The following is a 23,984-nucleotide window of genomic DNA, read 5'->3' on the forward strand; positions in this document are numbered from 1 at the left end:
CCAGTAACCAAGTAAATCAAAACTCCTGAAGCTTAATTAGGCAATCAGATTTATGTATCAATAATATCACAATTTACAAGATGCCAGCATACAGTAATTTAAGAACCAATTGATAATGATAAAAGCTCTATCCCAGTATCTCTAACCTTATAAAAACTTACCTATTTGTGGCTAGTAAATGCCACCCAAGTTCATCTCCATTCTCCTCTCTTCTCCACCTGCGACCTCTGTCCCCTCAACTCCCAGCTCCACCTCCCTTTTTCTGTCCAATCATAGGCCTTCCACTGCCCTAATGTTATCAAACATGGAAAATCCTGCACCAAGTATTTGTTAAATAACAGATAACAGCTGTTAAGGAAAAAAAAAAATCCCAGCCAGGCGGTGGTGGCGCACGCCTGTAATCCCAGCACTTTGGGAGACAGAGGCAGGATTTCTGAGTTCGAGGCCAGCCTGCTCTACAGAGTGAGTTCTAGGACAGCCAGGGCTACACAGAGAAACCCTGCCTCAAAAAAAGAAAACCAAATCCAAAAGAAAAAAAAAAATCCTGCTGGTTGGTGGTGGCACACCTCTTTAATCCTAGCACTTGGGAGGCAGAGGCAGGCAGATTTCTGAGTTCGAGGCTAGCCTGGTCTACACAGAGAAACCCTGTCAAGAAAAAAAAAAGAAAAAGAAAAAGAAAAAAAAAATCCTGCCCATTTAAATAAAAAATAATGAGGCACTAAGGAATTCACAGTACACACAGTACAATGTGTGGAAATAATGCCCCAAAGCCTGGTACAGGAGAAACAGAAGAGCATCATGATGTGGCCCTTACAGATGAAGTCTTATGTTTGGAATAAAGGTCTGTACCATAGGGCTGGAAAGATGGCTCAGTGGTTAAGGACGCTGACTGCTCTTCCAGAGGTCCTGAGTTCAATTCCCAGCACCTACATGGTGCCTCACAACCATCTGTAATTCAATCCGATGCCCTTTCCTGATGTGTCTGAAGACAGTGACAGTATACTCAACATACATATAAATAAATGAATACTTTAAAAGTGTGCACTGTAAACTTAAAGCTAGCAAAGCTAAACAGACTTACAGCCAACAGTCAATAAAGGAGATTAAGTGAAGTTGTGTTTAGTTACCTGAGATAAAGAAAGAAAAGCAGAGAAGACAATAGAAAGTAAACCAAGCACGGGGAAATAGCATGATGACAGACTTAAATGGAGCATAGCAATAATTGCACTATATGAAACAGTGTAAACTCAAAAGGTCAAAGGAAATGTAAAGACTTTTAAAAAGTGCAGATTCTTTATTATTGCTCTCGTGTGTGGCTGTTTTGCCTGCATGTATGTCTCTGGATGTATGTATCCAGGGAGAGAGCAGAAAAGGGAATCAGGTTTGGGGAAGTAGATGGAGCTGAGGGCGGTTGTGAGCTGCCATGTGGGTGTCGGGAATTGAACTTGGGTCCTCTGGAAGAACGGCCAGTGTTCTTAACTGTTGAGCCACCTCTCCAGCCCCTAGAGTAGACATTTTAAAAAGCAAACCCAACTTGGAAGAAGAAAGGCTTTATTTGGTTTACCCTTCCATGTCATAGTCTATTATTGAAGGAACCCGGAGGCAGGAACTGAAGCAGAGACCATGGGGGAGCACTGCTGACGGCCCACTCAGTTTACTGTCTCCTACGATCTAGGAGCCTCTTTGTCCAGGGACGGCCCACCCACAGTCTTGTTATACCACCTGCCTCTCTCCAAACTATTGCTGTCTTCATCCTATAGCAAAACAAAAAACAAAATAACAAAACAAAACAAAGCTGCAATGATTTTCGGTACAGATTTTTAAAAACAATTTCACAGCAAAATTAAGGTCATAGATTTTAATGTCTTTATCCCTTGCGTGTATAGGTCCTCTGCGACACCCAGGTGAGTGGTGTGTGTCACAGCCATCATGGGCACATCATCATTAACTCAAGTAGGGTTATCATTTGGGTTCCCTCTTTGTGTTAAACATTGCATTAAGCAAGAACACAATGGCATGTGTTCACACACGGTGGCATGACTGATTGCCCTCAAAGCTCCCTGTGGTCTCCCATCCACTGCTGTCCCTTCCCTAACTCTGTCATCCCTTCACTGCCTCTCTAGGAAAAGTAGTAGATTTTCCCGAACGTCATATAGTTAGAACCGAATAGTATGTAGCTGTTATTTTCTCTTCTTCTTTTAAGATTGTTAATATGCACTTCAGACTCCATGTCTCTTGTCTGGATGCTCTACAGCTCACCAACTAACAAACCTCTAACAAACATCTTGGTTGACAACAAGTTTGGACAATTATGAATAAAGCCTCTATAAATACTTGTGTTGTGGTTTTTTTTTTAAAGAATTATTTGATGCATATGAGTAGCTGTCTTCAGACACCCCAGAAGAAGCATTAGATCCCATTACAGATGGTTGTGAGCCACCATGTGGTTGCTGGGAATTGAACTCAAAACCTCTGGAAGAGCAGTCAGTGCTTTTAACCGCTGAGCCATCTCTCCAGCCCCTCGTGTTGAGGTTTTCCTTGCACATACATTTTCAGCTCATTCAAGGAAAAAGTCGGCATTGGCGGATTGCGCAGTATCTCTCTTTTCTTTCATCAGCGCTTTAGAACGGCTGTGCTAGTTTGTCTCAGAAGCAGTGTTGAGTTGGAGCTCCTGCTGCGCCACAGTCTTAACAGCCTTTGGCACTGCCCGGCACGCCTCATTGTTGGCTTGTCAGCATACCTCATTGTTTGTTTGTTTTTAGGTGTTTTTTGGTTTTTTGTTTTGTTTTACATTTTATTCTTTAATTAAACGTAAAAATGTATTACTTAGTATAGTTTTTTCCCACCGTCTTTTTGTGAAATTCTGATCACAGTGCATTGTTTACAAATCTGTTGTCTTTTTTCTGGCCATGCAATTCTTACAAAAAACAAACAAACAAACAAACAAACAAAACTAACGTCGTCATCCCAGTTCCTTTTTAACCTTGAAGTTGGCCCGAGGTTGGGCTGGGCCTGTGAGATTAAGGAGGAGATTTCTAGTCGGAATATCTTCTATGCAAACTTCTCTCTTCCTATTTTTGTCCTTCTTCCTTCCTGACCTGCTCTGTGGCTCTGTGGCTCTTGATTTCTTTGGTCACTGCAAGAAGAGCCTCAGTTAATCCTCATCATGGCCCCCATCTTTAGAATTCCCATCTTCCTCCTCTGTAAGGACCAAGGCTGGCAGCAAGAATCTGGTCTAAGAGAGGCTTCTTTGACACTGGAGAGGAAGTCGTATGCTCTTGGGTTGGGTGGTCTCTAATTCTTCCCTTGCAGCTGTTCTCTCTCTCCTAACTCCCTCCTGAAGTTGTGGTTGTGAACATTGCTGGGAGCAACCTGTATAATTCGTCTGTATTTTATCTTTGTATGGAAGGGAAGGTCTCCACTTGAACACTGTTTTGAGGTCTGGCTCGAGACCTCCTCTCCACTTCCAACTCTGGCAGGTTCAGAGCTGGCTGGCTGATGTCCCCATCCTTCATTTCCAGAGGCAGTTGGACACAGCACCCTGGGAGGATCATCCACACATCAATGCAACTCTCAACAGCTCCTTGTTTTTAACTTGAGATTGTTACTAAGGGCCAAATCATTTTGTAAAACTCCTCCCTTGGCTGAACTGTCACAATTCCAGTAACTATAATAACATGTTTTCTAGAAGTAGAGTAATGTGTTTCTCTAGATTCTGGACTGTGCTGTCCTGGTAACCCCAGTGATGGCTGCCGGGAGAGGTGTTCCCCGGCAATGGCCTCCAGGAGAGATGTTTACAGATCACCCAACATTTTTAAACTGACTCATTAGTTACCCCTGGCGATGGCCAACTATGGGCCACAAAAGGAAACATTTTAGCTTCTTTCCCCATCCTCTCCTTTCTGCCCTATAGGCACCTGGGCTAGTAAGAGGATGGTAGGCAGCAGAACTTACAGAGGCCCCCTTCAGCAAGTTGCCCGCCAAAGAAAGGCCTGTGCCAACAGCAAATTGCTCATTCCCTTGTCTGTTGTCCTTCTCCTGGTCACCTCCGGGGTTCTCTCGTAGCACGTGGTGTTGAGCACCATTTTATATGACAATGTGCCAGTTATCTTTACTGAGGTCTTCCCAGGCCACCATGGGACCCCATCTTCATACCTTCAGAACCTCTGGAACAGTCGGACTCAACTGCTCTAATATAGTAACCCTTTAATACAATTCCTCATGTTGTGGTGACCCCAACCATAAAATTCTTTTCACTGCTACTCCATAACTAAACTTTTGCTGCTGTTAAGAATCGAAATTAAATATCTGTTTTTCAGTGGTTCATTTTTAACTGTAATTTTGTTACCATTATGAATCGAAATTAAATGTGTTTTCCAGTGGTTCATTGCTAACTGTAATTTTGCTACTGTTTTGAATCGCAGTGTGACTATCTGTTTTCAGTGGTTTGCTGCTATTTCATAACTGTAATTTTCCTACTGTTATGAATCATAGTGTAAATATCTGATATGCAGGATATCTGATATGTGATCCCCCTGAAAGGGTCATTCCACCACCAACCCGCAGCTTTAGACCTGCTGCTCTGGTGTTGTGGTGTCTGGTGGCCTGTGGTGTTGCTGGTTTCATGTTTTAGAAGGAAGTGAAGCAAAGACCTCGGGATAGAATAATTCATGAATTTTTCCTGATTGAGAGGCTAAGGGTCACATGTGGAGGCCTTCAGTGGGGGGGGGGGAGATGGGGCTTGGCTCTCCATCTCTAGTCAGCGGAGTGTCTTGGCATTCTGGGATTTGAGGAGCAGCAGCAGCATGAATGCTTAGGGAAAAGGATAGCACTGGCTGGGACCCAGGCCCTGGGTCTAGTGGGCAGAAAACCTGAGGGGATTGACCAGGACCTCCCAGTGCAGAGCACATGCGTCTCCAGAGGCTCAGCATCTCCGAGCCAGTGGTCAGCTAAGCCATAGCATTGGCAGCACAGTTCAAGTGCAGACCTGAAGTATGTACCGTTAAGACCATGATCATAGACATGTAGTGGCTGTTATGCTGGGATGAGATGAATTCTCCAATAGCCCAGGGTATTAAGAGAGTACAAGGGAGAGTTAGTTGAGATAGAAGATTATGGTAAGAGATATAGACAGACGGATGGATAGATAGATAGATGATAGACAGGTTGGTAGGTAGATAGATAGATAGATAGATAGATAGATAGATAGATGAGTATCCTTGGTAAGGAAAGATTATTTTTGTCTTTTGACAAGAACCACCATAAAGTCCCTGATTTATTGTTATGGTGCTGAAGATGGAACTTGGGCCTCACATGTACTAGAAACGTCCTATATCATTAAGCCAATAAGCCTTCTAAACGGCTTCCAGGTTGGGTGTGGTGCTGAGGTAGGCTTGCTTCAGGTACTCTGCAAAGGGTCTAACAGCTCCTGTCCATTGCAAGCCCCGCTTCTCTACACACACTGTAGGAGGTGGAACCCCTGGGTGCCGCTTGCTCCACACCCCGTCCCTGATCCAGGGAAAAGGCTGTTGTCAGGGAGCAGGCGATGGTGTTCAGAGGGGACTCCCTTCTCTAATTCTGTCAACACAGACTCAGGCCCGAACCTATCAGCTTTCCTCCCACGGTGGGGTGAGGTCTCAGATTTTCTAGGGATGGAATGAAGTATGGAGGGAAGTATTAAGTGTATAATACTTTTAAAAAGTATTAAAAACTGAACCAGCGAGAGGAAAAGATACACGTGCCGTAGCCACTATTTAGCAGCTCCATGGGGCATATATTCCAATAGCCCCAGCTGTAACCATGGAGGGGACAATGTTTGAGGGCTGGCTGCAGGCATGTATTGGCAGAGCAAACATACGGGCTTCCTTGCACACCATCTCTTTTATGTACACAGGGTGTTAGGCCAGCCTCTGTGAGCCACACTTCAAGGTAACAAAGACAACAGTGCAGCCATCTCTCAGCTGTCAACAGCATGGAGGCGGCGGCGGCACTCGAGTCTTTGGCCCAATATTTGCGCAGCCAGAGAAGGCATGTCTACTTTGCAATATTGACTTAGATTCATTACTCTCCTGAAAAAACCAGTGCCCAGGCCCTTGGAGACGCCAACCTCAACGACTTGGTTTTCTAACTATTGTTATCTTGCCTAGGGCTGCCTTAGGGGTCAGGGAGTTCCCTGTTGACACTGAAGGCTGCTTGGAGTCCTCAGTAGTATGACCTGCAAAGGGGGCGAGGTGGGGGAGGGGGCGGAGGGGGGAAGCGGCCACGGCTGGTGTGGTGGTGGGAGGGGTGGGATTGGGGGGGGATGTGTCTACATTCTTGAAGTTCCCAGGAAATCACCATCAAAGTCTTTCTTTGAGGTTTTTTTTGTCATTTTTTGTTTTGTTTTTTAAAATAAGAGAAGTTTTTTTTTCCATAACTGGCAGGCATGTTAGCCTCCATTTTTTTTTTAATGTTGTCCCCTTGTTTCCAAGTGAGACACTCAACCATTGACAAGTACAAGAGATTGCGTTCCACACACTCTGTTGTCAAAGGAAGTGGCTGTGTCCCTTTGTAAACTCCAGGGTCCCCAGGCTCGGCCACGACCTGTGACCCCCCTCAACATCAGCTGGAGAAAGTGAGGGGCCAGCTCCCATCAGCTGAACAAATGAGGGCCTGACACACTCACTGCCTTGGGACACTGTGCTTTGGTGAAGGGCCCCAGCTGCAGGAGCTGTGTCCCCAGGGCATCTTGGATGCCCAGTCAGGTGGCAAAGAACTGCCACATGCTTGCTCTGAGAGTGTTTCTCTTCGCCCTCTCTCATCAAAAGACCTTTGAGGACACCCCTTGCCCTGCCCTCTCTCTGCCTCCGGGGGCCCACACAGTCAGTAAGCACTCCATACCATTAATTTAGCCAATTTCCTGGGCCACACCATCCCCCAGGGACCCCACTTTGGTGGGCAGCACTGGAACAAGGCTCCCTGCTGTTTCCATTCCCTTTTAATTACACAGGGACAAGCCTCCTTGGGCTGACTTTGGGAGGCAAGCCCCCAGCGGGCCTGGCTGCCCTCCACCGAACAATGCACACATGTTCCGGAGAATTCCCTCCTTGCCTAATCCGGGCCGGGAAGAAAAGGGCTTTTCTTCTTGTCGTCAAAGGGGATCTTCGATGCTAAGATACCATTTTGTGTCTCAAGTCATGTCACGGGACTTCTGCCTCTGCCTCGCTGCCTGCTCTTTAGAAATGAAAGACACAGTCCTTGATTCACCTCGAGACAAGTGCCCTCCCCTCCACCCCTGAAAATAAAAGGAGACTAGGGCCCAGAGAAACAAGGAACGTGCCCCACCCCCCACTGTTCCTTTGGCGTCTTGGCAACCTCGGCTTTCTGGACTGTTTGCCCAAAGGATGAGTAGGGAGGGCTGAGCCTCACCTGCTGATCTCAAGGGTCATGAATATTCTTATAATCCCTGCCGAGGAAGGGTCTTTCATTAGAGGGGTCTGTCCAGGAGGCCTTGAGCACTGACACCTCCTCCACCAGTTTCTCAGTTCCCCGCTTCCGCAGCCCACCGCTGCTGCCCTCTGGCCCTGACGTGGTTGGCTGGAGAATCTGGAGAATCCGGGGTTTTCACTAGGCCCCGCTATGCTGTTCTAAGGTCGCTAGTCCTTGTTTCTATTTTATAGGCAAATGAAAGTCACCAACTTGCAAACTGCTGCTTACAGGGTGGCTTTGGGGCTGAGAACAGACTTGACTAGTTTCTTCCCGGACACCTCTCCCCAGTCAGTCACTCTCACATACTACCTCTAGTGGCGAGTGGAGAGTTTGAAGCAGCATTGTGAAATCATGCCAGGGAACGATTTAATACAAATACCAATACCGTATTTGCAACATGTAAGTATAAAGTTCTATATGAATGTCAAACTGAAAATTGGGTTTCAGGAAAAGAGAACGACAGTTGTTTGAAGAGGGGGACTGCAGACCCCCTTAGATCCGGGTCTGAGGCAACTTCACTCATCCCAAGGACTTCCCCAACAGAACATCACAGAGCATAACCCACTATGTTCTGCATTCAAGGTGCAACATCTCTGCACTAAAAATGCGCTTTTTGAATTATGCTTAAAAAGTTTGAATCTAGGGCTGGAGAGATGGCTTAGTGGTTAAGGGCACTGACTGTTCCTCTGGAGGTCCTGAATTCAAATTCCAGCAACCACATGGTGGCTCACAACCATCCATAATGAGATCTGATGCCCTCTTCTGGGGTCTGAAGACAGCTACAGTGTACTTACTTACTTATAATAAATAAATCTTTAAAAAAAAAAAAAAGCTTGAATCTAGATTCGTAGCACACAGATGTAAGGCAGCCCAATTTTTTAGAATCTGTAACTGCTTCCAGGCTGGTGCTCGACAGGACACAGACCCTCAGAGGCCATCTGGAACCCACAGGGGTTCGAGAGCCAGGAAGCTGCATGCTCAGAGGTCAGGCAGGGCCTTGGCTTGGCCCAGCAGAAGCATCATCTTTGGAAAGTAATGGTGTTCAGCATGACTGAACGGACAATACAGGAGGTGGGCAAGATTCCATTGATGTTTCTGGTGCTGTTCTTGTTTGGTTTGAAAACAACTGATTGAGACCTACACAGTATCATAATCCTAGCTAGTGCTTTTGAACACTCAAGCTAGACACTTGGAAAGTTATATATATATAACTTTACTTTTATTAAACAATCAATCAAACAAACAAACAATAACAAGACACACCCCCCAGAATTCTATTTTTATTTTTTTAATGAAATGAGAAGAATCAACCTTAGGGAAGAATTCGGCGTTACACAGAGATGAAGCAGGTCCAGACCTCTAACCCAGTGGGTTTTCTTGCAGGACCACAGTTCCTCACTCCCCTCTTCTGGAGGGACTTGATCCTAGTCCCTCAATCATATATATATGATTGAGGAAAAAGGCTGTGAATTTGAGAACAGAAAGGGATTGGAGGAAGGATAGGGAAAATCGTATGTATAATTATATTTTAATTTCAAAAAATAAAATAATCATACAAGGGGAAAACCTAGCCAGCACAGTACATTCTAGCCATTCTTCTCCTGGCTTGTCCCCTCAACACACTGTCACCTTCACTCCCCCTGTATCAAGAAATGTATTATAAGCCAGGCGGTGGTGGTGCACACCTTTAGTCCCAGCACTCTGGGAGGCAGAGGCAGGCAGATTTCTGAGTTCCAGGCCAGCCTAGTCTACAGTGAGTTCCAGGACAGCCAGGACTATACAGAGAAACCCTGTCTTGAAAAAAACAAAACAAAAGAAGAAAGAAAGAAACGTATTATAATTACTGAACATGCTAAGAGTTTGTTGTGTTGTCTACTGATATTTATCATATCAGAGATTTAAACTGAGAAATGCTTACATTTAGCTTATAAAATTATATGTAAAATGACACTTTTTTTTTTATCAAGACAAAGGTGGTAAGAAGTGCATTGTGTTTCCAGTTTTGCAATGCTCTTCAGTGTCTCCTTGGTAACAGAGAAGCGGACGCTGCTTTTGAGCTCTGAGGAAATGTGTCGTTTTGGTGAAGCTTATGACAAGAACCTGGGTAAGTATGTATGTGAGGAGGACTTGGCCCTGAACAGTGATGTAATGAGAAAAGGGAGGACTCTGAGTAGATTTTTCAGATAATGGTGAGTCTTGTAGAATATGCTACAGTACTTGAAAGGTTAGTTGCAGTGCAGAACCTGCCGTGGCTGCTAAACTCCCCCTGCCCCTCACCACAGATCCCAGTGCCCACCTCCCTGTGGGGATCTGTACCCAGGGCTGACTTGGTCACAAGAGCTGTCAGGAAAGTGGCTCATGCTGGCCTTCTGCAGACACCCTTCTACAAAGTCAAGAAATCACAGAGTTCCTGCCCCCAACCCCCCCAAACCACGCCATCAGAAATAAACAGAAGTTGTTGGGCTCATAGGATTACCTTTGGCAACAAATACACAAAGGTCCTTTTCTTAGGATTGGCATTTTGGGGGGTGGAGTTTGAGACAGGATTTCTCTGTGTAGCTCTGGCTGTCCTAGAACTTGTTCTGTGGACCAGGCTGGTGTGGAACTCAGACATCTGCCCGTCCCTGCCTCCCAGATGCTGGTATTAAAGGTGTTAGCCACACCATGTCTGCCTTCTCCACCCCTTGGCTTTTTTTGAGACAGTTTTTCTATCTAGCCTTGGTTGTCCTGTAGACCAGGCTGGCCTCAGATGCAGAGATCTGCCTGCCTGTCTTCCTAGTGTTGAGATTAAACGTGTATGCCAAAGCTATCCCACATTTTTCTTTTAAATGTATGCATTTTATTTATGTGCCTGTGTGAATCTGTGTGTTTATATGCCACAAGTAGTGTGGGAGTGTCCGCTGAGGCTGGGAGAGGGTTGAGATCCCCTGGAGCTGGATGTAAAGGTAGTTAGTTGGTTTGGAGCTGCCAGGCCTGGTGCTGGGAACTCAGGCCTCTGAAAGAGCAGCAGGTGCTCTTAGCTGCTGAGTCATCTTCTTTGCTCTTCAAGTGTTTTGTTTTTTAAATTATAAATTGCATTTACCTATCTATTTACTTGTGTGGGCACCAGTGTACCACAGTGTATGTGTGGAGGTCCAGGGACTATCTTCGGAAGCCGGTTCTCCCTCTCTCTGCCTTATGGGCTCCGGGGATTGAACTCGGGAGGACAGACTTAGCTGCAGGTCCCTTTTGCATGCTGACTTATCTTGTCAACCCTTGAACTTTACTTACTTTGTGAGACTCAGTCTGTAATGTGACCAAGTGTGAATCTCTAGAGTGTGTCAGTCATTCATTGAAGCCAAATGGTGTGTTCCTTGAAGAAAATTTTTGATCTCCTACAAAACAAGTGGATAGGGATTGGCCCTCAAGATTGCCACATATTTTGTATGCAAAATGTTTCATGTGACCTTTCCCAATTTGTCCCTATAGCCGTTTTTATCCTTTATAAAGGTTGTTCTTGCAGTGGTGGCTGCTTCAGCCGTGCTGTTGACTGGCTCCACGCTGAGGCTCCAGGGTCCCCACCACTGCTATTGCTTCCATAGGAAGAGCGAAGCAAACACTGACATCACAAGTTCATGTTGACCTTGGGGCACCGAAAGGATCTAGAAGACCCGGTGTCCACTGCTAGGGCAAAGAGTGGTAGGGTATCCAACGGGGCTGCGACTCTTACAGAGACTCTCCTATGCAAAATGAACTAAAGAAAGAAACGAAGGCACAATTTTCTTCTTGAAATGTTTCCTATGTTGTGGATAGTCGACAGCGCACAGGACCAGAAATTCATGTTATGCTACAGTCATAACCTCTTTAGGAGCTGTTTGATTAATGTTTAACCATTTCATTTGATGCTTATTTAATAAGAGAATCGAATCTTCTCAGTTCACACAATGGCTACCTTGATCACCTGGCTGGGGCATCTTCAAGGTTACCTGAGATAATAACCTTAAGGAACACCTCCAGGTAAAGGTGACAAAGGTGACTTCATTTATAAAAGACATTTTCATGGGAGACCAATCAAGGTTTCTGTGAGACTGGTTAGGACTCTGACTTTTACCATCAGAGAAATAAAGCTATACAGAATTGGATTTTAATGGCACACCAGGCTGGGGTGGGTGATAAAAATGAAGGCTAATGCTAAGAACAAAGATGCTGTATACAAATGAGCCAGTGTGTATTGAGACAGGAGACTGGGCAGGATTGTATGGATTCAAACGATAACGAGACAAAAAAATGTAGAAACGGGTGACTGGGTTGTTGATTGTACCGAGAGGGACATCATCATGTTTCTATCTCGTGGACAGCACAATGCCTGTCTCTAAACAGTTAAGAGTCAGAGAAGGCACAGTTTAATGGAGGAGGACTGGGTGCCCTTTGGCTAGGTGAAGTATAAACCATCAGTGGGATGTGCAAGCAGAGAGATGGAGATGAGGGTTGGGAGTGTAGGGAGAGGGGGCGGATAGAATTGAGAGTCTGGGGCAGACACAGGGTGGCGAACAGCTGGGGAGGAGATGCAGCTGGGGACTGCTGTCCCAGGAGCACTTGCAGACAGCACTACATGCCAGCAGGCACTCTGTCCTTTAGAAAGAAGCCAAGGAGAAGGCATATATACCTCAGGGTTTATAGAAGTGGCCAATTCATTTGTAGGTGTGAGGATTCAATGACACTTCAACGATTCATTTGTCCTGTTTCTGGGTAACTGTATTCGGAGTATCCAGGACAGAGAAAGTTAACATTTGGTAAAATAAAGAGCCCATCACATGGGAGGAGTGGGAAGCAGAAGTAGCTAATGTAACAACGATACTGAATACTCAAGTACTCTGGAAAGCAAAGGCCTAGCTCGATACCAAAGGCTGTCTGTTGAGAGGGCAACCTCCTGCTTCTTGGCCATAAACTAAGAATACCCACACATCCCATGGTGTCTGCTCTCAGGGCTGGCGGTACCTCTGGGCGGCCGATCTGTGCCTCCTTAGAGCTCTCCCTTGCTTTCAGGCTCCTTCACCCTTTCCTAAAATAGACAGCTGAGGCAGGGCTCTTGCGATTTCTCCTTGAGGGGAGGGCTTGCCATCTCCAAGCTAGTTCCTGGGGGTGTAGCTCTTGCTGTCCTAGAACTTGTTCTGTGGACCAGGCTGGTCTGGAACTCAGACATCTGCCCATTTCTGCCTCCCAGATGCTGGTCTTAAAGGTGTTAGCCACACCATGTCTGCCTCACCTGTTCATGAGGGTCTGGCAGCTTGGTTCCTAGCACTGGGCTCAGAACAGGTGTGCCAATGAGCAGAGGGAGCCTTGCCTACTCCAGGCGACAGCTTAACCACGGTTCCACTCTGCTGCCTCCTGAATTCCTGACCTCTCAGTCTTCTGGAGGCTTTGCCAATGGTGGCTTCTTCCTTTTGCCCTATACTGGCAAAGACGTCTTGTCGATTTACTGCTCCCAGGTTCCTGCTCTGTTTGAGTTCCCGTCTTGATTTCCGTGGATGACGATGAGCGATGCGAAAGCATAAACCACATGAAGCCTTTCCTCCCCAAGCCGTCTTTGGCGGTGGACTTGCATCACAGTGATCGCTGCCCTCACGAAGCAGATGTAAAACATTCTCTCTAGGCTCCTGTGTGGACTGCTGTGGCTGGTTTGGTTTGGGGAGGTCGCTGAATCTTTCCGAGCCGGAGCCCCATGCAGGAAGGGAGGCGTCAAGTCTGAGCCTTGACATCTCATAGCACACCAGTTTCTCTATCCTCCGATTCCTGACCAAAGATGTCCGTACCGTGGCCACCACTTCACCATCTTGCTGCTTCCTCTTCCTTGCCATGATGGGCTGTGTCTGCTCAAACTCGAGGCAGAAGAAATCCTTCCTCTCTAAAGTGGCTTCTTGTCAGGGGTTTGGTCACAGCCATCAGTTCCTGCTCTTTCTCATTTCTGGTATGGAGGACGAAGGCTCTCCTAAGAGACTTCTACGAGTTCCAGAGCAGGTGCTCTTTGCTTCCTTGCCTGTTGTCTGCTCTTGCTCTTTTGACACATAATCAGAACTCTGCATGGGCACACAGTGTTGCCTCTCTCTGTTCAGCGGTGGCCTCTCTCCTTGCCTTTCAGGCAGGCCTGGGCTTTTAGAACAAGGATGAAGGCTATCCAGCCTTTGGGTTTAAGGGGGACACTGAAGAGGGCTGCCCTTTCGGGTAAGAGATTTATTAGTAGAGGTATTAACACTGGACAAATGGACAGGCAGTATGGAGGGGGCTCTGAGGAAGTGTCAGACTGGGGGTGCAGAAGATTCTACACCACATGATTGATAGTTGGTTGTCTCTCATTCTAGGGAATGGGGTGGTGTGTGTGTGTCTTGCATTTGCAGGAATGTGGACTTGAGGGTGTGTGTGTGTGTGTATAAGAAGAGCCCATTTCCATATATGTATCAATTATATAGGTGTAGCACAGGTAGTTCTCCATAACTGAGTGTTTATTACCTGGGGACTCTGTGCGGAATCAGTTATTCCAGCTTCAGACAGGCATGAATGAGTCAAGGTTCACCGGGACCTAACACCGCCCCGCCCCCTGCACAGACAACTGACTGTACTGATGAGAGATAAGCAATGCATCAATTATAAAACAACTACTAAGATATTTTTGACTGCCCTTTTCACAGTAACTTTTTAAAATGTACTATCCTGTCGACATTCAGAATTTGTTGAAAAATGAACAAACTGGCAGGGCAGGTACTGACTGTCCCCACTGAAGGGCACCAGCTTGTCTTTTGGAACATGGACACACTTGACACTGAGAGCAAAAGGCTTTTATACATACATGTGCATTTTATCTGGTCAAGGTTTTCCCTTAACACGCACTGGTGTATGTGCTGGAGGCGGCACCAGCGGGCAGCACATTCTTACAAGCACAAGCCATTAAAAAAAGTGTGTGTGCAGAGGCCACAGGCTGAGGAGGGCAGGACGGGCGCAGGCGCTTCTACTGCTCTGGGCAACAAGCACTTGACAACTGAGCTGGCTCTTCAGCCCATACTGCCTTAGATTGTGATACTGCCTTTCTCTGAACCTCCCATAGTGCCAGGGTTAGAAACGAGAGTGGCTGCGTCTGACTTTTCCTAGGGTAAGGGAAATCCAAACTCACTTTGCACACAGACAGACCCTCAGCAGCCATCCTTTGTTTGTTTGTTTGTTTGTTTGTTTGTTTTAAAATCTAATAGTGTGTGTCACGGAAAGGCACTGATAGCTCAGGGTAGAGCAGATGAGGAACCTCCAAGCACACACCTAGTCATGTCTACACGTGTTCTTCAAGGGTTTTTGCAGCCAGAGTCACATGGGCTCCCACAGAGACCTTGCCAGCTATCTGTGCACGTTAGCTAGTGTGTGTGTTGCAGCTGGCTACAACCCCAGTCAGTAGCCTGCTGGTAAGATGCTGATAATGCGCACATTAAGGAGTTGTAAAAGTCAGCAGGGTGGTGTATTTGAAGTATCTGGAACACAGCGGTTATTTAACGAATAATCCCCCTCTAGACCAGCTCCTAAGAAAGCTGCATCTCCAAGATGGCTGAAGTCATGCTCTCAGAGCTGTAGGAGCACCCTAGTCTGCAGATAGGCAGACTGCAGGAGTTAAAGGCCTCAGACAGTGACTCATGGGTGGGCAGCATGTTGTGTGTAGACACTTCTGACACACGTGTGTCTTGATCTCAAAACATAGCTTCGAGCATTTAAAATTAAGGAGAGTCCACATCACTATTCCAACCTGCAGCTTCTTTTACAAGTTGCCTGCTTATGGAGGCAATGGCCTGTGCCCTTGGGCCCGAGTCTTCAAGGAACAGAACAGAACTCAGAACTGGAATCAGGAGCTAGTCCAATTGTAGCACTAGTTGAACGAACAGCTTCTTTGGGCAACATTGCTGCAAAATATGAGCCAGTGGGTCTCTAAAGCTGTAGTTCATCTTTAAGGCATAACAAGAAAACCTGAGGGGTTTAAAAAAAAAAAAAGAGTTCTTCCATCATACCACACCCTAATACCACACCCTATCCACTTAGTAAGGTACTAGGACACACACACACACACACACACACACACACACACACACACACACACACACACACACGACCATAGGCATCAGTATGAAAACGGTGATGACTCAGGGGTAAGGAACTCCCCTATGCAGAAACACAAGGGAGTCGTAAGCCCCCCAGCAGCAGATGCTAACCATGCCGACTTGTGGCATAGCCATCTGCTCGAGAAGGCTCCCATTTCCATATTCTCATCTTGCTTTTTTTTTTTTTCTTTTTTTGGGGGAGGTTGGACACGCCACGCCTCATCTGCACAGGCGTTCTGCTTGGCTGGCCTCAGACAAAGTTACCATTAACTCCCCAACCTGCAAGAAAATGATTTGACACAAAGGATTCCAAAATGTCCTCCTCTCCCCCTACAAGCCTGCAAACAAATACTACAGGAATGAGGTCAGGAAGGAATCCCCGCCCACCAGGCACTGAATTCATTTACCTACCTCAGTGCCCATTCAGAGAAAGGGGTGGGACTGGGAACAAGAGCTGCTTGGAGGCCAAGTAGAGTTTGGGGGTCGCACTACATTACAAGATTTGACAGGCCTTTGCCAGCCTTCAGCTTCTTTGTACCTTTTACATAATGGAGCAACGCAAACTGAGCAGCCGTGATCTGTGCTACCGCCCTAGCCCTGAGCAGCACCCTCTTTGCAAATGCTAATAGCATTGTAGCATCCCATCACGCTTACACAACAAAAGGATGTTGATTTTCACATGAACCAGAACAGCCGCATTGTACACAAGTTTGGGACCAACTCGCACTGTCTGCGCATCAAAAGCCCAGCCAATCGGAGGACGCAGCTGGTGAGCTACACCAAAGGAGGCGCCCATGGGGAGAACATCCCAGTCCCAATGCTGCCCGCCACATGAATAAAATTACACTCTATGGTCTTGATTCAGCTATGACCATAGTAATTAGTGTAATTAGCAAGAATACAAATGTGTCAAGATGTTTGGAAAGAGGAGTCTGGAGGCATAAAAGTGGGCGTGGCTTTGTGTTTATGCCTAGAGCCTCAGAAAGTGTCTGAAAGACACACTCCTAAGAGGAAAAAATCACCATTTCCATATTAAGGCTTGAGAAATCGGACGTTTCTCAAAGCAAGAGAACTAATGGGTGTATAAGAGATTTCTGGAAATAAATTTAGTTGAAATTGTTCAGGCTTCTGTTAACACCTTTCCTTTTAAAAAATGCTAAGATTTTTAAGTAACAAAAAGACAGCCAAAATGAGTAACTTAGGAAAACTAAATTTGGTACCATGATAGAGAGAAAAAAAAACCTGAAGTCTTAAAAACTGAGATAAAAATAAGTCTGCATCTTAAGAGGTTAACTCAGAAAGATGAAGATCTGTAGAAGACAGCCATGGGAATTCACAAGGCGAAGGGAAACAGCACAGCACAGGAGGCCCCGGGCTGACAGCGACTCAGCCTGAGTCCTGTCTACTGCAGCCACACAGCATAGCTCTGCTGAGAACGATTTCCAAAGCACAGCCCGCTTCTCCCGTAACTTCTCTGAGCCATCTGTTCAAATGGCGAGCTCACCTGGCAATGTCTGTGCATTGTGTTCCGATGAGCTCCCAATCCCTCACACGCCATCTCTTTCCTCAAAGTGTCTTGTGAAGAAATCCTCCAGAAAGTGTAATAATCAGATTGGCTTCCTAAGCCTTATTTTGTCAACATCACAAACTGCTGCATATCTATACAATGGGAACAGTTCTGCTAGCGATAAATTTACAAACCCAAGGCATAGTGGACCGTTGCTCTGGATTGGAGGATTCTCAGCCGAGTTTCATAGGCACAATCCTTTGATCTGATGCTGACAGTGAGATGCTTCCGAGGAGTTCTAGACAGATCTCACATGGCTCACGGCTAGTACTGAGCCTAGTTTGACCTTTGACAGGCCTTTTCCCAACACATTTCTGGCACTTCCTACTCTTGTGTTGTTCAGTGAGGTGGCAGGGTCACCATTGTCCCTGGGTGTGTGCATGTTGCGGAAGCATTAATATGGTGACTTCTGACTTTTGCTATCTATAAATAACAGGGAGCTGGGCAGTGGTGGCGCATGCCTTTAATCCCAGCACTTAAGAGGCAGAGGCAGGCAGATTTCTGAGTTTGAGGCCAGCCTTTCAGGACAGCCAGGGCTACACAGAGAAGCTGTAAGAAGAATATAATAGGGAAAAAATTGTATGTATTTGGCATTCCAGGGGTCTGGTGGCAGGTTCATGACTGTCTGTGTGGACACTGCCAATTTACACCTGCAAGAGAAACATGTTCCTAACCAATAGAGACCAGTGAGCCCTGTACTTTGGGCTGGGTGGGAGCTCAGTGTTAGAGTGTTCAGGCTTCTATCTCCAGCACCATGGAGAAGAGGAAAGGGGGGAGAGGAGTGTGGGGAGGGAGAGGAGGTGGAAGTGGGATAGGGTGGGGGGCACCCAGAAAGGAAGAGTTTGAAATGGTTGGCAGATGTACCACGGATCTGCACATGAAAGCCAGGTCACACCACTGCAGAGGAAGGTGAGTACCGCAGCAGAAGCTGGAGTACAGCTTATGCCTATCAAATCCAGTCAGAGAACCTTGAAGGTCTCACGAGCGATTAGTAGGTGCTACAGGACAAAATCATGACTTGCAGACTGCTGCTCTGACTCTGCACACAGGAGACCAGAAGTAGTGAGCAGCAGAGCTGTCTCCCAGAGGGATGAGCAGCATCCCTGGGAGGCTGCTGCCAGCAATATGATGTGGTGACTGGGTCTTTAGTGGGGTCTCTGGTTTCTCCTTCCAATTTTCAATATGAAACACTTGCAGAGGAATCTGTTTCCATCTGTCTTAGCTTTATATTACCAATAAAAATAGCAGCAACACTTCTTCACCACAAGGTCTGAAAGAGCTGATTTAAACACTAAATAGTTACTTCCTCGTCAGTAACTTGATTCCACAAGAGCCATACCACCAGTTTCCCAGAGCAGTGCTCACCCAGAGCAGAGCAGTGCTCACTCACTGGTCTCTTCAGGAGAAGCCGAACACACTCTTCCCCATTCTCAGACAGGCTGCCATGTAGCTCTGATTGGCTTTGGACTCTTATTTTGGTACAGGGTCTGTCTATACAGCTCTGGCTATCCTGAAACTCATTATGTAGCTCAGGCTGGCCCCCAAACCTTGGAGATCTACTGATCTCTGCCTCCCGAGTGCTGGAATTACAGCAAGTACCAACAGGCCTGGTCATATTTCCAATTTTCAGGGCGGTAACTCTGCCCTTTGAGGACAGCAATTTAATATAATGACTTAGAGGAAGGTTGTTCTTCCCAGTAAGTTTGGGAGGTGTTTTCCTCAGGCTAAAGATCTTCTAACTAAACAGTCTTTACAATGCTACTTTTTAGCCTCTACAATTTTGTAGTTCTTGTCTTAACCTTCCAGTAAATGTCTACTCAGTATAGTCAAATTAGTGATCAACATGCTTATCACAAGCCGAGTATGATGCAACTGCTTTAAAACATAATCAAACCCACTTGTGTGGTTCCCTAACTGAATACGCTAAAAGAAAACTGTAACTAAACTCTTCATCTTGGATAAAGATTGGAACTTAAGTCACAGAAAGGATGAAAAGATTGAGCTGAAACAAAGGTTCTTACACTCACTGACCTGAAGTATATCTTTCTGCAGCTACTCCGAGGACTTCCTACAACAATCAGGGTTCTGAACCTTCTCTCGGTGTTGACTTCAGCCAGGCATGTGAAGACCGTAGGAGCGCTTAACACACCCTAGTCTATACAGCTAACCCCCAGAGAGTTACTTTAGAAGCATCACTTAGAAACAAAGTGCTTCGGCAATAAAAAGTGGGAATGGGAGCTTTTAATCAGGATGGAGAGAAGTCATCTTTACAGTTTCCACCCCGCCTGCTAGTTAACGCCTCTTAGCAGGCAGGCACTGTGTGGACTGAACACTGCGGCATCATGAATGAACACAATGGCCACAGTAGCACAGTGCAGCTAGAAAACTGTGCTCTTTTATATTTTACTGAAGAAAATACCAAAGTGTTTTGAGAAATATCAATACAGGAAAAAAAGCGTCAGTTGAACATGGATTGCAACTGTGAAACAAGCCTTCTGAGAGTAGGCACTTTGAAAGCTTCTTAGATCATGAATTCGGCTATATTATGGGGCCAAATCATGACCTTAGGTACAAAGGCTTCTTTCTCTCTCATTAAAACAAATAAAATGCAAAAGATACTCTCCAATAATAGAATTATAATATCACTTCAGTATCCTTTAATTACCCATCTACACAAATGACCTTAGATCAAGCACAGGCAAATATAAGTGGTAATAACATTTACATCGAGTGTAAGGTTTAAAAATAATACAAAGTCCATTCACAGTGCACAGTGAAGACATGGTTACGTTTTAAATAATTAGATATCAAATAGCCATGATTGTTTAGAAGGTAAGCATATTTTCAAGCACATTTCCATTTGCTACAGTGTAAGAGAGTCTACCATATACCAGCGTAGAGGATGGAGACACACTAGTACCATGATCTCATTTATTGGAAAGAAAAACATTTCTTTTATCAGATAAATACATCTGAAATAAATAAATACAAAATTAACTAGATAAGAAGTTTGCCTTCTGAGCCTACACTCTTAACTTTGTTTGATCTGGAGACAGGTGGCCCTGTACAGCTCGGGCTTGCCTTTAGCTCGTGACTGTCCTGCCTCTGCCACCAGGACCCTGCATGTGGCTTTCCACTCCTGCAGTTAGAACGTCTCACCGGCATTCACAGCATCCCTTTCCATTTGGTCACTGAGAAGTCTTGGAGTCCACTGACTATAGCCGACGAGGAGGAGAGACCAAGAGCAAGGCCCAGACTGTCTCGCCTGTACCTAACTGCAGCTGGCTGGCAGGTGGCAAAGCTGCACGCTTGCTCCGAGCTTCATGCTGCAACAGACTGGGGGTTTATAACTGACATTTTGACCAAGTCATTTTGCTTATGATCTACTTAAAATCCCTTAGTTCTTCAAATAAAAGTTTGTCTTAAAAAATATTCATCTAGTCCATTCTTTGCAAATGGTTTCTTGTCCAGTCAGCGTTAACGTATGTGCACTGAGCTCCTGAACTACAGGCATGAATACACAGGTCTACTGCTGGGACTGAATGTTATCCTTCCCATAATTTGTGCATCTCATAAACACCTAGCTTTCAGGGTGTGGGGGGCAGTTAGCATGAAATCAGGTCACAGATAACCCACGGGGTAAAGATTGACAGGGATTTTTGGTAATGTACTTTTAAGTAGAAGTTACAAATTTTGATCCCCTCAAAGAAATAAAAGTTCTCTTCTACTGGAGACAGGGGAGGAAAAAGAAAAACAAAGTATAAAGAGTTATGGGCCCAACCTAAGACTTTTGCTTGGGAGAAAGCTGCAGATTTCTCCTGCTGGCCTCGGCCTCTCCACCCCAGGCTAGGAGGGCTTAGGGCAGAGGCTCTTAACCTTCCTAATGCTATGATCCTTTGACACAGTTCCTCATGCTGTGGTGACCCCCATGTATAACATCATTTTGTTGTTACTTCATGGCTGTAATTCTGCTATGTAATTATCTGATAAGGACCCTCCAAGGGCTCTCGGCCCACAGGTTGAGAACCACTGGCTTAGGGGAGCATGTCCTAATGGCTGTGTGAATCAGCGCAGGGCTCTCCAGAGCTTCTGTTCACCCCTGACTACACCTACTACAACTTGAGTACTCATCCTAGGGAGTGATGGGAACTGCTCATAGCTCTGAGAATTGTACCTAAGCTTTTTATTGATAATTTAAACAGAGTATTGAATTCATGGTTTCCGAAACACTGTCCCTTCCATCTTGTCAGATTTGAGGGAATCAGAAACAAAAACAGTTCCAAGGAAACTGGTTATAAAATTAACTGTAAATAAGAACTGCAACCCTGGATGTTTTTACCATTACAATAAAACCTCAATAAAAAAGGTAGCAGATGAAAAAGACATTTGAAGTAAATATGGAGTATTTGTTTTGAGGTTTTTTAACCAATATAATTTTATATAAAGCACATGAAAATATTATAAAGGTTATAACTGAACTGCAATGAATTAAACATTATTTTTCAGCTTTAAGAAGGGAGTGGGTCAGCATTCTTCCCTTGTTAGAATACATTTTATTTAAAATAGTATTTGAGGGCTGTTGTATAGACTTTCCCTGATGCCTAGTTCAGACATTTGATAGTACTCTAAATGAAATTTGTCAACTAGTGACCTTTAGTTTTCTCTAGCTTGGGTCATAATTCAATGGCTGTCAACAGGAGAGACCTGCTGTTCCAGAGAGCCTGGTCAAGAGCACACAATATCAAAAATGAACTAACTGCAAACAACTACTGAGTGCAAAAGCAGCAATCGATTGTTCGCTGCTGCGGTTGCTTCCATGGCGAGTTCCTAAGCTGGCAATGGAGGGTGATGTCTCTTTCCCTGAATATACACTGAACTGTCCAACACAAATTAACCCAGCTGAAGCATTCTGTTATAAAGCAGCTCCTTCCTGGATAGAGAACCCTGCAGACGCGATGACGGCTTAGCAGTAACCGTTGATGCCTTTTAAAAAATTACCATAAATTTTATTGCAAAGCAGCTACCACTGTATGTCTGATACCACCCATAATGAATCACAACAGTGCCACAAAGAAGACTCAAGAGAACAACTTCCTTTCTTTGAGGACTACGCCCCGCGGCCACGCCAGTTACGTCCCCAGTGTTTGCCGTCAGCACGTGTTTGCCTTCAGCACGGGTGGGGCGCACACAGAATGGGCTGGCCACGTCCGGTGCTCCTGGCTCAAAGGCAGCTGCGGGTCAAGTGCCTTAACACACGAATGTTACTTTTACCCTGTGACTTTATTTTGCACTGAAAAGGGTAGAACAGAAGAGGAGGCAGGACAAAAGACGGAAGTTTTCATTCTTCAAATGAATGCAGACGTGAGTATGTTATGAGCAGGATTCTGTAGGAACAAACCCATTTGATAAATTTAGATTTGGCAAGACAAACGGATAGACTTAAGCAAGTTTATCACAGCATAATTGTAAATTAAAGCTTAACTGTTCAAATCTGCTAGGTTTATTAAAATTATCTACATCAGCCATAAAATAGTAGCACAATTTTATCAAACAAATTATATAAATAAACATACACTGGAATTTTTTTTTTTCCCCTCAATTTTTTTCCTTTTATGTATGTGTATGTTGTGTACACCTGTGCCACAGTGGGTGTGAAAGCCAAGGACAGCTAGCAGGAGTCAGTTCTTTCCTTCCATTTTGTGGGTTGTGAGGATTGAACTCAGGCTGTCAGGTTTGGAAGGAAACTCCTTGACCTGTAGACCAATCTTGCCAGTCCCAGAATCCATTTCTTTCTTTTTCTTCTCCTTTTCTCTTTCTTTGAGACAGGGTTTCTCTATGTAGCCCTGGCTGTCCTAGAAGTCACAGAGAAGTGCCTGGCTCTGTTCTGGAGTGTACTACCACACACACATTCTAGACTTCTTTCTTCTTTTTCACATTAAAAAAAAAAAAGATTTATTTTATGTATGTGAGTACACAGTAGCTGTCTTCAGACACACTAGAAGAGGGCATCAGATCCTATTACAGATGGTTGTGAGCCACCATGTGGTTGCTGGGAACTGAACTCAGGACCTTTGGAAGAGCAGCCAGTGCTCTTAACCACTGAGCTATGTCTCCAGCCAATTGCTGAAATTACAAAGGGGGAGCTATTCTTTCAGACACTGGGTAACTTTAACAAAATGGTGAAACTAAAGCAAGGCTGCCTTCTCCAGATTCACTCCACTAATGGATATTTGAGGTAGGAAATAGACCAACTGTCCAATTTAGATATGTTGTGAAAGTCTTTAGAGGCATAGAAGCAAAAGGGTGGAGAGAAAGGCCTTAGGGACTTCACACAGGTATTAGGAAACTTAGGATGGCTTCCTTTGCTCAAGACTTTCCTACATACAAATATCACCAGAGACTATACCTCAGGATTGCCTTTGGAAGAAAACAAAGGTATGGTCCAGCAGGGAAACAACTCTAGGCACTATATTGACTAGCTTACATTAGAGACTTCAAACTATTACGTAAGATAACAGCTGGCTTTAGACTCCCTCATTTAGCTTAAATAGCCCCCTCCTCGAGTGCAGTGCCTGCAGCAGAGGCTGTTGTATCTCTTGGAGTTGCAGTTACAGGAAGGAGTGTGCTCCCTGAGGGGTCCCGTACAAGAGCGGAATGCAGTCCTAACTACTGAGCTATTCCTCTAGACTATAGCATTTATTTTTTAACAGATTCCTTCATTTAATGTCATTTCTGTAAACAAAATGCCACGAGACCCGGTGCTCCCTAAGAGCTGAGGCTAGACCAGAGAGCCCAGGGATTCTGCCTCTACCCCTTAGTACTGGGATCCCAAGCCGGGCCTT

General features: G+C 45.3%; 1 protein-coding gene across 4 annotated transcripts in view; it reads right to left on the minus strand.

Moving 5' to 3' along the window:
• Positions 1 to 19,771: 19,771 nt before the first annotated feature.
• Opa1 (OPA1 mitochondrial dynamin like GTPase) overlaps positions 19,772 to 23,984 on the minus strand; it is a 72,763-nt gene continuing 68,550 nt past the window's right edge. For all 4 annotated transcript variants that reach the window (XM_052158249.1, XM_052158252.1, XM_052158250.1 and 1 more), the window contains one exon: positions 19,772 to 22,526. The gene's annotated coding sequence lies outside the window, so the exon portion shown is untranslated. The remainder of the gene's footprint in view (positions 22,527 to 23,984) is intronic.

This window comes from Apodemus sylvaticus, chromosome 15 (assembly GCF_947179515.1).
Source record: "Apodemus sylvaticus chromosome 15, mApoSyl1.1, whole genome shotgun sequence".
Lineage (NCBI taxonomy): Eukaryota > Metazoa > Chordata > Mammalia > Rodentia > Muridae > Apodemus > Apodemus sylvaticus.